The sequence below is a fragment of the Maylandia zebra genome, linkage group LG6 (genome assembly GCF_041146795.1).
Source record: "Maylandia zebra isolate NMK-2024a linkage group LG6, Mzebra_GT3a, whole genome shotgun sequence".
NCBI lineage: Eukaryota > Metazoa > Chordata > Actinopteri > Cichliformes > Cichlidae > Maylandia > Maylandia zebra.
Window position 1 is genome coordinate 33,425,952 of NC_135172.1, and position 15,115 is coordinate 33,441,066.

Here is a 15,115-nt window from a genome sequence, read left to right on the forward strand (position 1 = left end):
TTTCAAGATTTTCATTATTAAGATGTGGAAAAGCATCATGCATGAGACGTATTCTAAGGACTGCACAGCAATGCTAAAATGGGCCTCGTGTAACATTCCAACTTCCATCATGTATAGGAAATTGTTGGGGTGTCTAATTTATGGTTTGTCAGAGAAACAAACAAATCCAAATGAATATTTAATTGGTGCTTCTGTGGAAAATGCTTCCATTTGGAGGGTAAAACATTGGCCTTATTGCTGGCAAACCAAGGAGGCAATAATTATAGGAAACAAAAATACAAGTCCATACCAGCACAATGAAGAAATGAGCCAGTTGAGCCTATAAATCAATTTGAAATCAATTATTCGAGCAAAGAGTATGGGATTTATGGGAGAAACAGCCCCAGCAAGCTACTGTATATGCAGCTGTCAGTCTCTGTGGCAGGGATTCCCTGCTTGCTCTGCTGGTCTGTGCGGTGAGTGTGGTTTTACGTTTGTCAAACTGCCTCGGACGAGCGGATCAATCGCTCGTGGCTGAAAGCAGTGAATCCCCACACTGGAAACTATTTTTAAGGAGTAGTGTGTTTAAACTGGTTCATGTGGCAGAAACATCTTCAGCATTCATTTCTCTGCAATGAACGCCTCATACATGTATTTGTTAAAACTACATGTTTCTCACAATAAGCCACACATCCATCACCACAACCTTCTCACTGGACATACCCGCACCAAAATAAACAACACAGCGGGAGCATGAACGGCTCTAACATGGCAATAAAGGTGTAAATCTAGGCTGGTGTGTATCTGTGTTTGCACACCTGTCATCTGTGCATATAAACTGACCTACGCTACATTGCTTGGCTGTCAGTATCACTCCATTAATCTTGATTTAGCACATAATATTCCTCAGCTCAGAACTGCAGACTCGACCACCAGACAGCTATGCGCGTTTACATGAATGTCCTCACTGACTGAACATAGATGAGACACATTTTAAGGGCTCCATCTACATTTAAAGGAAAAGGGAGAAACAAAGTATAGCTCACTTTGTCACAGTACATGTGAAGCTCATTAACAGCAACTGTTTGATAAGCAGAGAAAGAGGAAACAGACAGTACTCTCCTCCTACTAACAATTTTGTCACAAACCTGCTGATGGTATCGAAGTAAATAGGCACCATTTTTTCCTGCCAACATCAAAATCAAAAAGGTCCACCGCCAGTATTCTTAAGCTTTTACTCTCAGGATTTTTCATCCTCTCTAATCTGGACCACTATTTTGCATTTGAGAACACTGCTGACATTGCACTGGAATGCCATATTTGCCATTTGTTCCATCTTGAGCCACAATAAATGATTCTTGGATATGATCAGCAGTTCTTTCCACTGCTACATGTGACTAGCATGCAGCATTTCCTCATCGAAAACAACACAGTTTTGGCCAAGGGCTGTGCAAACTACTGGCATAACTAAAGCATCACAAAGAAATTCTTTGAATGTAATAAGAATGTACTCATTTGAAAAGAATGCAAAGTATGGATATAAATCAGATTAAACGCCTAGAAAAAGAGAGAAGGAAAAAGAAGTGAACCTCTCTCCCCAGAATTTAACTTGAGTAAATGAACCCATTCTACTCCCTGCAAACCCAAGAGGATACCAAAGCAACGCAAGTGCTGACGCAAGCTTAAATCCCTTGAAATACCCAAAGGAAGTGCAAGGATTCACCTGCAGAGTCTGCAGTGGTCTACTGGCTTGTGTCCAACATTAGAAATAAAGCATGGCTGAGAAAAAGCAAAGCAGTGACTATTACAGGGATTTATTGTGTTTGTCGTAGCAAAATATGAGGCGTGTGTTGTCAAACGACTCGGGTAATTAATGCAGAAAGCTGCCATCTACAGTGGAAAATAATGTGTGTGTATGACTGTTTTCACAGGCAAGAAAATGAAGCATAGAAAGGGCTGATACAAGTGTCAGCAGCATAATCGCGTAACATAAAATAATCTCCTAAGAAGCCAATGAAGTTTCTTCTCATTTAGCCATATACGGTCGGCACCCTTTAATAAATTATTCATTAGTAAAATATTACTTTTGTCTTATAACGGTTGTAATTAAACCTGACAAATAGGCCCCAGGCTTTATTAATCACCCAGATGTATTTTTTTCCTTGTTTGTTCACAGACTCAGATGAACCGTGTCCTGAGACGACCTTCTCCCCCTGAATGAGGTGTGGAGACTCTTGGTCTATGTGGGGGAGGGGGGCTCCGTTTAGTTTCCTGGGTTGACTGCAACATCATGTGACACATGGTGACTCACTAATGAGTCCGCGTCTGGCACAAGGTCAGGAGGTGCATATTACGGTCAAAAGATATATTTTGACGGGGGCTTGAACTCCACAGCGTGACCCTCAGTTTAATCGACTTCTTAGAATAGCACTAAAGCTATGCTGTTAACAGACCAGCTCGGTTAAACACATACTACTACCATGCGAAGAAATTACGCAACATGTTAAATTACTTTAACATGTTGTCAAAAAAATGTGAGCTATAGCAAAAACACCCACAAAATGTAATTATGCTGGAAAATATTACAATTTAATTCCATCTCCCAGTGCGGTCCAGAGGGAGCAGTTTTGACATGAAGCAGATCTCAGCCATAACTGAAAGGACTGAGAGGCCCAGCCTTCAAGTCTGACTTAAACGGCGACACGAAGGGAGAGATTCAGACAAACACAAATCACTGCCAAACACTGTTACTTACAACACCCACTCCACGGCACATTTCCACTGCCAGCTGCCAGATTCAGTAACAAAAATATTCAATAAAAACAACCTCTTATTTTATTTTATTTTAAAATCTGTCCCACATTGTAAATTAATTTCGGATGAGCTATTGGAAAAAACAAACAAACAAACAAACTGGATTGAACACTTTCAGATGTTTTATGTATGATCAGTAATTAGTTACTGATTACTTTTTTCAAGTAACTTGACCAACACTGATGATGACTTAAGAGTATGGCTCTGTTGTGGACAATGTGTAATTGTGGCTATCACTACCCTCTAAATTTGAGCCTATTGGATAGACCGGCTTGTAAAAAAAACAAACAAAAACACAATCTTTGGAAGATGTACTTTTATGGCCAGTTGTAGTAATGTAATTCTCTACTTTTGTACCCTGTAAAAACAAAAAATTCTAACATTTAAGAGTCAGCTTGGTGATTTGCTCTTTGTTCAGTGCAAAGAATACAACAAAAAGTTTCAGATGAGAGAGACGTAAAGTATCTCACTGTTTACCAAATCCACTTCAAAAACAGAACTAGGGCAAAGAAATAGAAACCCCTGGTACTAGATCTTCTAAGTCCAGCAGCATAACAAAGACCACATGCAGTACTATACATTTCATCCACCCACGCTTCATGGTACACAAAAGCACCACAGAAGCAGACCAAGGGAGCATTCTCTTATATTACTTCTGTTCTAGAAATCACAGCAGAATGACCCTCAATTACACTGACAAATACAGCTGTACAAGTAGAAAAGCAACAGCCACTAAACTAATGATTAAAAAACTATTTACTATTGAAACACACTGGTGGCTATACAAGCTTCAAAACATTGAGAGCCCCCAATTTAGAAGCACTGGAATTGACATGATTTTACAAAAGATTGAAGCTACCAGTCAAGAAAGGTCAAGAGGAGTGCTCATGCATCTGTTTATCGAACCTATTAATCAAGACACACACACACAAAAAGTATTTTATGATGCATTTTTCCATTTACAATCGACTGTCAGGTCAGTGAAGCCATCTATCCGATATGGACCTGACCACTGTCAGGTCATGTCAACCTCAGAGCGCTGAGCTGTAACACTCCCGACTCCTCATCTGCCCTTTACTGCAAGTCCATTTTCTGCTCTAGTGTCATGAGGGGGCTGTAATGAAACAGCCTATTGTGCACGACAGAACTGCACCCTGCCTTTGACACTTCCACAGTGTGCGAGCGTGCTCGTGTACGAATGTGTGTTTGTGTTTTTAAGTGCGCGTCAGTGCGCTCCTACTTTCCCATCCTTGCAAAGCACAAAGCGGTTGTTTGTTGCACTACAAAAGCCCCACAGGCCACCAGTGCTGAAAGCAGAACTTGTGTCAGTTTGTGACTATGCATTATATGCTTAGCGAAATATCTGCTTTTGTATCTATACGAGCAAAATAATGAAGAAATTGATGGCAGCCAATTTGTATTTCCTATGTGCATTTGTGCATGCGGTCAAGATGTGGCCGCATACTCCCAGCCTGCGTTTCATTGGGATGTGACTGATGATTACAAGACCCATCATGTGGCTCTAAACCAGAGATCTGCACCACAAAACCATGGCACACAAACAGACATCCATAAATCTGATCATTTACAGCTGCCAGACCAGACCAGGCCAGACCCCCGTTCTTCCATCTGAGCAAAACTAGCCAAAAAGAAAGAAAGAAAAAACAGAAGCAGAGGTTATCGAATCATATCAAATTTGGCTCTGAAACAATTCAAATAGAGCACATGCACAATCAGGCACAGGCACAAACACAAAGTAAAACAACCAACTCCTCTGGCTGCTGTCAGGACTTATGAGTCACAGAAGAGACAGCTGTTATTCATCAGGGAGACACCCATTCTGATTATAATTAAAACAGCTCAGAGCCATAAATCAGCGTGTCAAGTCCTTGGAAAGACCACTTTGATTAATACTGTTAAACATGGTCATCACAAATCTGTCCATGCCGAAAGACAGTGCAGCCACCACAGGGAGGAAAAAAAAAATGCATCTCTTACCTACTACAACAATGTCTTTTCACTCAACTTCAAAACCTATTCAAGCACCTTAAAAATCAATACACAGTTCCACCAAAGGAAGAGGATTGTAGTAAGCTCTGCCCCGCTATGCTGTAGGGCTGGGTTGAACATCATTATATCATTATCCATGTCAGATATGCCCAGCCTTTTGTGATTTCCAACAAAGACTCTCCCTGAAAGTTCAAGAACTGCATGGGTTTTTAATTTCCACCATCTATAAAATCCATCTTGGGTTGAATGCTTGCAGGTTTAGAACAGCTGGCCATCTCTGCAGTGAGAATTGTTAAAATCATATAATTCAAACCTCCTTTATCCTGAAGATTCACTGAGTTTTCTCTAAACTGAACCCAGCTTAGCATGTGTTTGGACTTGTCTTTGACTGGGAAAGTGTCCGAAATAATGGAAGAAGTAGGATGGATGTGTGTCGTCAACTTTGTCCATCTTTAAGGAAATGTATCACTATACGGTTTTTAAATAAGAGCAAGTGTTGTTTACTCCAAATTTAAAAAAAAAAATACATACATTTTCATATTGACGTCTACAATAGTTTGCAGAAATGTTAGGCTGACTTAATATCAGATATGATTACAGCACTCTACCCTAAAAGTAGATGGATTTAAATGTAAATTCTAATAATATAAATGAAAAGTGTCTGTGTATATGCCTTGCCAGTTTTTGGATCAATTTTTATTAACTAAAACTACAAAATTCATTCACAAAGTAACTGGAATACAAAAACTAAGTTAGGCTGTTAAACCATATCTCTGTATATTCTTTCTTGAACCTTAGTGAGTAATAACAATATCCTTGGACAGTGAACCAAGGCTTTCCAAAACAAGAGAACGTAGAACTAAGCAAAGCACTGCACTGGCATGTCATCATCACCTAGGACTAGCATATCACTGTGCACGTTGTGATCAGGGTGAGGCACCACAGCCAGGTCTGAACACCGCACACACTTTACTGAAGGAAATCTAAAGGAAGAAATGGGAGCCAATCTTCAAAAATATGTTTTTAGATCAAATGTTGCTGGAGACGAGTGCCATTTACAGCACACTTTCAGTCTTAGCATTACTGCTCCTATAAATACTCGGGTCTTGTGCTTCATTTTTTGAGCTATTTCGCTTATCAACCTTTCTGTGCTGACACTCTCACTGTCATTGGGCAGCTCGGGTTTTATACTTCTGTCATTGTTGTTACAAAGACCTCGACTATTAGGAGATGCCAACTGTTTCTATGACTTTCAGCCACTCATAGAAACAGTCATATTATACTGGTTTACAAAGAGACAGGACAGATGTAAAAAAGGCATTAAAGTTGCTGTACACAAGTCAAATGAAGAACAAGAAATATTAATTAAAATCATTTTCCTTAAGTTTATTTACCACATTGTTGTGCACCCATTTCACAACAGCCTCTATTAACGTTTGCAAGAATTTAAATGATGCTAGTGTCTCTCATAGCTCGTCTGCGGTGTGCTGTAACATCGCTGAATTATTATTTTTTTTAAATTATCTTCATCATCCCTTATTACATCACTGCTCTCTTAGCAGAATGGAAAAGCTGCATTTTTCCCCTCAAAGCTGGGAGGCCCCAAAAACCTCTGATGATAAATACGTCAAAGGCAAGCTGATTGTCGCTTATGTCTTCTCAGCAGCAAGAACATACAGAACAGTGACATTTTGTAATTTTGCCACACGTTTGCCATATTTACTCGTTAGAACATGCCAGTATTCCAAGGACTTCAGCCTTGTTTGATTAACAGATTCGTTATTACAAGAAAATGCAATTACAAAGATGCTTAATACAGTTCAATAGTGTATATTACTTCTGAATTCCTGCTGCAGGATAAACAAAATCGCAGAAAGCACTACGAAACTCATTAAAGGATTACATCGACAGACGTTAATCCACTTTCTATTGTGGTATAATTTATAAATGGAGCATTAGAAGCTTAGCCAGATGGCTTAGCTGCAGTTTGCACTTTAAATGGCAAATATGTCCAAATCACAAAGCTGTCAGCAACGGATTCCCACTGGAGCTGAATCCTTGTCAAGAACAATACTAAATCAGTTGGTACAAGAGAATTATTGGAATGAAAAAAAAAGAGCTATCCCAACTCGGGTTTGTTTTTTTTTAACAAATTTTAATGCAAAACAAAATTTTAGCTGCTCAAATGTTGCTTGGAGATTGAATATGGGTTTGGTAAAACTAACGTAAAAGAAAATGTACATTAGAAGGATAATAGTGGATAATATTATCAAAGAGGAGTGCTCCAGCAGTGCTCAGAGATAAGCACAGACTCTAAAGTACTTTTGTGTCTGCAGTTAAATTTGCTGGGACCTGAAATGTTCTCATACAGGAATTAAAGAACCAGACAACTTGGTATGTAACACTTTGAGACACACCAGCAATCAGAGCTACGCTGACTTCTTCTGACCTTACAAGCTCTGAGCAACTACGTCTGAGAGAGATCCTTTAAAAATATCTGACAGAGAAAGAGGGAGAGCGACAGGGTAAGATAAGACCGAGGTGCATAACGAGAGACAGATCAAGTAAAGACATACAGAGTGAAAGAGGAGTGAGTGAGAGGAGGGAGATCTTGTGTCGCTCGTACGTCAACGGCCCAAAACAGAAAGCACAAAGCACACCGCTGCTGTAAACACAGAAAAAGATCCTTTCATTTATCAGATAGGAAAGAATCAGACTGTGGCTAGGAGATCAAACTCATGGGAGTTCCCTAAAATTCAATGAGTCACAAACATACTACAGATCAACAGTGTTGCAGTGCTGAGCCAAAAGAAATTGTTTTAAATATAATTAACAAGAAACACAAAAATTTTTGTCTTACATATGGATGGCTGGAATCAGCTTTTACTGGCTCTGATCCAATAATATCTTTAGGATTTGGAGAAATACCTCCAAAGTGCTGCTGCTCTGCTGTTAGTTTCCTCCACATTACGTCAGCTTTGGGTGATGACAGATACAGAATAAAGAACTCAAATGAATAGATCGGATCATGTCACCAATATCCAGCTTTCTGGGCTAGTATCAGACTGATATCCCATCCACTACTGTCAAATTCCTAGAATTGAATGAATTCTAGGATTGGCTTTCAAACTAAAAGCAATACTGCCATATGGCCCCCACAAACTCAAACTACAGGGGACAGGCACACGATGCTTCCATCAGAAGACTTGGAAAAAAGCTTTGTAGTTTCAAATTCTGAAGATGGTCAAACATCCAAAACCCATTTTGCAGTGGAAAAGGGTTCTGTGGGCTTCTGTGGACAGTGGAAGTTTATTCGAGATAACAAAATTCTAGGACATTAGGACTATCATTTGAAAACAGAAGAACGGCAACCACCAACCACGAGCTTTATTTATAACCAGGAATCATACTTGAGGTTTTGAACTGGAAAATCTGCACAAAACCAGAAAAGTTTCTACTGTGTGTCCAGGTATGTAGACAGTTGTATATGTTTAGAAAAAAAAAAAAAACCCAACTGTGTTTGTCGGGAAATAAAATTCATAAAAGATCCATTAATATTGGTTACAAACTAAAAGAAATTGCGCCACGTCATAAAAAGTGCAAAAGCTTTTGCACTGTAGTCTATGCAATCATCCTTATTAGTTGTAAGATTTTAAAACTCCTAATGGAAGTAAAATAAACACAAGGTCTCCACTATAAAGCTGGTACTGACTTAAAATTGCACTGGAGCAGAAAAACAAGAGTGACAAATAGGCTTAAAAATATCAGTCACCAAAAGTGGAAGCAGACTATGTGTTAACAGCCTAAATACACATTAAAGGCGATTAAAATTTGAGCTACTTTGCAGAAGGGAAAGGTCTGGTGCTTTTTTCTCTACAGAATGACTTTGAGCACATAAAAACTCTGGCCACAAGTTTACCACTGACCGAAGCTAAGTCAAGGCTCTCCACAAACCTTTCAGTATTACACTCCATGTACCTCCCTTTGTCCTTGATAAAACCATAGAGGAGGGTGGAGGCATCTGGACTACAGACCGAAGAAAATAAGAACTTTCCATTTCACTCAACACTACATTTAAGACTTTACTCACCATCCTCTGTTCTGCTGTAAAATAATACTCAAAGCAGCGCTGTGGTGTTTATGCAGTGAACAGGTGTTGCGAAAGCTTGTGCAGAAGCTTAAATGGTGCGTGCTGATGTCAAATTTCTTACCTCTCTGGGGACTGGCCGAGGTGATGACGTCTCGCCAACTAGGACAAAAACAAAATAAAAACTTTTTTTTTTTACTTTCTACCTCCAAGTTCAGTAAAACTCTGAGCCACATTGCGAGTCTGTGGTGAGGACATCTGACACAGAGGCTGATGCACCCACTGGTTTAAACATTTACGCATTGTGCGCTTATGAAGTCTGTAATCCTGAAATACAAATACAGCAAATTAGCCAGGAATGAGTGAAACAAACCTAAAATCAAAGGTAGAGAGGCATCTCACAACAAAAGTAATGAAGTCTACTTTTCCCCCTCAAGCCTTTTCATTATCCCATCTGAGTAATTTAACATACTCCCAAAAATCCAAACAAAAAAGAAGACATTTAATTAAGCTAAAATCTGAAATGTCTCATGGACTTCCATCAGGAATGGTCACAATGTGTTAAACTAGGTCGAAGAACAAGACGAGTCTAGAGTCTAGATTACGCAGTCTTAGGAGCTGAAAACGGCCACTTGAGGCTGCCCTCAAAAACCAATTGATCCCCAAAGAATTTTCGATTAAAATACCCAACTCCATGCATGAATGTAATATTTTTATAGTCTGTTACAAAAATTGATTTGGGTCTCTAGTGAATTTACTCAAGTCCACGAAGAGGTGCCTTTCTGTATTATTCACCAATTTGGATCCAGTTGATGCTTAAAGTTAGGGGCATGACTGCTTCACCTGACACGTGTAAATTGCTATCTAGAAGGCCGCACCTTCAGTAATTCAAGTCACTGAATTGGACCTCTGCACTGTTTTTTGTGCTGTTGATAACTTTAGAGTACTTTTAATTGAATTATCTGTCAAATATCATGGCTGGCTGTGGTGACTGTTTTACTTTCCATGCTTTTAGGGGTTTATACTGAGACGTCCCTGACCTTGTATCTAACCAGCTTCCTTACAAAGGAAATTGTAAATGTTCCCCTCCCCTCTTCTTTTACAAACGTTTAAGAGTGTACTTTAATTATCCCTTTACTACCATTTCCCAGTAGTACCCTGGCCATCACTGGATGTGGCTCATTTAGAACTCATTATTGTGCATGTATGAGCAATTGCACTGGTCTCAGTGTGTGTTCTAGGTCACAGCGGTCAGCAGTTTCCAACATAGAGACTAGGCTGTGCCTCTGTACTGTAATAGCGGCTACACCAAGCAGCAGGAGGCCTGAGGGACACGGTTTGCCTTTGATAGACATCCATGTCATCTGCATAAACACCAACTGTGTCAACACCAGGGAGCACGGGTCACTGTAGAAGAACGCGAGTGCAGACTGACAGCATGTTAAATGTGTTTTTGCTAAGTGCTGCGCCTGAATTCCATTCCAATGACAATTGGTTACTGGGAATCAAAAACATTACAAAAGTGTAACAAATATGGAACAAGGTAGTGCGAAAACATTGGGAACATTTAGGCTTGGTCGGTGCTTTTTTAGATCAACAAGTAACTGTAACTTAAGTAGGCCTGAGAATAACTTGAGGAATACCTCAATTTCCATACCTGGATGATTGATCATGCATCAAGACGTTTTGGAGTATATTTATATTTTATTTTACAGGATTATCTACCCAATAGTATGGTCTTCTATGAGGTACAGGCCATCCAAGAAGTCTTTCTTCAACTTTGATGAATGAAATTCTAACATTTTTTTTTCTAGTTACTTTGTAATACTTTACAGGTACCCACGTTTGCGTGTTATATGCCAGCTAAGTTTACAAGTAATATTTATAATAAAGCACTGCTAACTTAGTACTCTATCGAAATGTGCGAAGATTATCTGGTTCCACCTGATTAGTACTCCAAGTGATCATCGTGAGTAACGGGCAGAACAATTACATCCTCTTCCACTAGAGGGCAGTGCAACTACCCGCTATCATTAAATGGGTTGCCAACTGCCAGTAAAAAAGACGAAGAAAAAATGACGCAATAGACATGCGTGACGACGCGTGATTGCAAAAGATAAATATTTGAAAAGAAAAAGTAGTCGATCTGATCTGGGTCCTGGAAAATTCCAACCCAGATGAAGAACCTATCATGAATACTGGTCAGAATAAAGCAAAAAAAAGGTATACTGGGGACAAACAGAGTCAATTCCACAATACCCGGTGCACGGGGAAAAATTATGAATATGCTTTTTGTGATATTTTTGTTTGTTGGTGTGCCGTACGATTTTTCTAATGTGAAATATATGTGCTGTGCATCCAAAAGGTTGTGAAACACAGCTCTATCCTCTAGTCTAAATATGGCCATGTTTGGCTCCAGAAACATCAAAATGGTAAAGGGCAGTCCTTAGAGATCTCTGCTTGGATTATTTCTGTTACTGTTCAGCTAAATCAGACAGACGAAAAAGAGGAGTTCCTGCTGTCTAGATTACCTAACTGTGGACACAATGACTGGAATTGTCAGCTGGTTCTAGAAATATGCATTATTGGAGCACTGCATGAGGCTGTATAAATGTAAAAAAGCACCAGATTTTACAGTAGTTATGGAAACACCTCTGTCCGGGTTGGCTGACTGAACAGGAATTGAAATCACCTGGTTGAAATGTTTTTGTGTTAGTGCAGGTGGAGAAAGGAATTTTCCTCCACTTCTCAGGTGTGGACTGACATGAGAAGTGTGAGAAGCATGAATCTCATTGACAGAGGGTCTGTACTCTTTTACAGCTCCGATGGTGAACTTCCTTTTTAAACAAAAGCAGAGAAGTCCGCAGACCACAGAGTTCTTTGGCTGAGTGATCCGACAGAACTCCAGGGTTCTTTATTCAGACCTTGGTATTCATCTACCCCAACTCTAGTAGCACAGCAAAGCCAATGATTTAGCTAAACCATGGCTATTGTGCTTCCACACTTTCACACCGTCAGCAGAAATAATAATTGGCATTAGAGAAATGGAACTAGCAGAAAGAACTGCTTCAAGTCATTAGCAATGCCCAGCGCTGCACTTAACATACTACTCACTTTTTCCTTGGGCGACATGCAGGGACAGTTACATAACCGTTTTTGCTGACCACTGTGGTGGCCCTACTGATTGGGAGGATGTGACTGTCCAACCATGCAGCATGACCCCCTTTAGCCTTATTACATAAAGTCCAGACAAATTAAGTGCAACTTTTTAACCATTTGCTGCTTTAACCTTATTAAGGGAGGTTACTAATGAAGTTTTCAACCAATTTTAGGTAGCTTCTAATGGAGTGATAGCACCTCCATGTCATCAGCTACTATAGAGACCTCTTTTAAAAAATAAATAAAAATAGACAAGATGAGAGAGAACTTTGCTTGTAGACTTGTTAGTTTTGCAGCAGTTACACAACAACTCATTACTCTGATTTTGTCAAAAGGGCTTAGAGAGATGAGTGAAAACCCCAATGGAATTTTGACAGTCTTTAAATTCAGACTCATGAAGAAGAGGACAGGTGTTCCCTCTACAGCTATCGACCAGATTTATCCACATTGGGAGTAGACAGCCAGAAATCAGGGCACACAACAAAGCAAAAAACTATCAAATCTTGAGGACAACCTAAAGGAAATACTGGCATGCATTAAGATTTGTTTATTTTCACCATCAGTTTCAGAACAGATGGCTGATAAGGCAGGCTGTCAGAACTGTGCCCGTTCAGTAGGATGCAGCAGCAGATGACAGTTTTTAAAAATGTTATTCGGATGTAAGACATAAACCCATTTATGCAAGTAAACACACATGGACTCGTGCAGCTTTGTTAACTGACTACAAGTACGCAAGCCTTTACCTTTTCTTCAGTTTCTACAGCTGATTTAATTACAGTACACAGAATTACCCTCTAGTATTCTCAAATTAAATCAAGGGAAATAAAATTAGAAGAGACATATTACATTTAGCTTGCTTAACTTTCACTCTTAATTGTTCTCCTTGAGTTCCAACAGCAGTTTGTCAGATGGTGCGTTACTGACGTGTGTGGATAAATTCTTCCACAGCTGTGCTACTACTGTGTTAACATTTAAAAGTGAAGAAAATAAAGTCGTTTTTCACATCCAGTCATTCATTTCCAATCTGTTCAGCTGAAAACAAACAAACAAACAAACAAACAAAAAAAAAAAAAAAAAAAAACAACCCCCACCACCACCAACAACAACAACAACCACAACCCCTGAACTGAACAGTTTTCTCCACCTTCTTTTTGCAACAATGTCAGACCTGATGTAAGCATCAGATGTGCAAACAATTTGTGGGGCGTTATCTTGATTCCCACTCTGAGTTATGAGTTTGAAGTTCAGGAATTTACTAAAATATTTCTACGATCCACCAAACTCTATTACCGCAGCCCACTACAGAACTTGCCTCTAGTATATTCTACTTCATGCGTATCCCTATGATAGAGTACAAGTTGTTTTTGATACCCACTCTTCCTCAATCTGTTGACCACAGTCAAAATTTCAAAATCACTTAAGCCCATTTTAAATGTTTCAGAAGTAGCAATATCTAAATATGACATCAGACATGCCAAAACAGAGTTTTATTTCCTTTTGGATATTATGTTCTCCATTAGTCAAAAGATTGAGGATATATTTTAGTCCACTCTTAGAAAGTGTACAGGTAAAAATGCCTTTCCACTCATGCTGAACACTGAAAGCACTTCTTCAATACAACCCACATTCATTTATATTGCTTTTTATTTCATACACTTTTTAATCAAACAGGCACAAACTTCCCAAAGTGTTTTTCAGAGGTTCAGTATCTTGCCCATGAAAGCTTTAACACGAGGACTAGAGGAATATTAGGATTAGTAAACTACTAGCTCTTCCTCCTGAGCCACAGCTGCCCCTTGGTTTCTTTCAGTTTAATACAACCCTGACTCATGACCTCAAAAATATAAATATATACATAAAAACTAAATATTAGAGTGAAATTATACTAAACTACACCTATGCTTTTTATAATTTGACTAGTCAAAATGAACAATGTGAATGCTCGCATCAATAAACACGCCCCACCCAAACGGAACAGTTCTCCGTCAACACAAGGCAAACCAGTTTTCATTAATTAAGCATCAGATGAATCCTGTGTGGGCTACAAAACAGCTCCAAACACTAGCACCACAAACCCATAACGGCTTATGCAGTGTTAAAAAAAAATAAATCTTTTTCATCACTTTAAGACTCCACAACAGCATTTATTCAATAAGAAACTCACTGACCAATGATATTATCATGTTCATGAACTTATAAGATAAACTTTCAAGACTAATATTGTTAAATATTGTCCATTGTTCTTACGCAGTGTCAGAGCCCTCTGTTGCTCTCTCAGGTTCATCTTGTGTTCGTTGTTGGCAGTCAGCCACACTCACAAAGCCCATCTGAACAGATCAGACAGCTGCTTTAACAGGAAGAGAGTCATGTTGAAAGATGGGTTCAGGCAAAGTACATGACAAACACCATCCTGGATACAACCCCAATAAGCACTCATTTTTGTTACAGTTTATTTTATTAACAATAACAACTCCAAAATGCGATACACTGTTAATCCCAGAAGATAAACTCTCCTCTTTGTTTAGGCGAGAGGTCAGGCTCAGCCGTGCATCAGCTGAAGCTGATGTGCAATCGAATGAAACACAGAGATGTCTTGCTCAAGGGCATTTAAGCGGTACTTAATGGGAGCGCCAGTCTGGTTAAACACTGATCTGACACTTTGAACAGATATCAGTCTTAAGTTGGCGGGTCTATTACGTCTTTACTACACCATGTATCAGCAGCTGTGCACCAGCTAGGACAGCATGGAGGAAGTTGCAAAGGATCAGCAATTTGGACATACTTCATATTTGTTACATCAACAGCTTTTCTTTGTATGAATGATTCTTTTCCCCTTTATTTTTATTTATTTAAGCTAAATTGCAAGTTGGCTGACCCAAAATGAAAACCCGATCCGTATGATGCTTTCAGAGCCGGCTCTTAGTCGCTCTCACTCGCTAATATTCCATTTAAACCCTCGTCAGCAAGCACTTAATGGGACATGATGTGCTGTTGTCAATTCAATTAATATCATTATATCATCTGATATAGACTTAATTGCTTCACACTAACAAGAGGTGAATAACG

The 15,115-nt window shown here is 39.2% G+C and overlaps 1 protein-coding gene across 3 annotated transcripts in view; it reads right to left on the reverse strand.

Moving 5' to 3' along the window:
• Nucleotides 1-15,115, reverse strand: part of add3a (adducin 3 (gamma) a) — a 101,310-nt gene that overhangs the window by 73,009 nt on the left and 13,186 nt on the right. The window contains exon 2 of one of the 3 annotated variants that reach the window (XM_004539133.5): nt 9,015-9,052. The exons of the other annotated variants lie outside the window; for them this stretch is intronic. The gene's annotated coding sequence lies outside the window, so the exon portion shown is untranslated. The remainder of the gene's footprint in view (nt 1-9,014; nt 9,053-15,115) is intronic. 3 annotated transcript variants of the gene reach the window in all.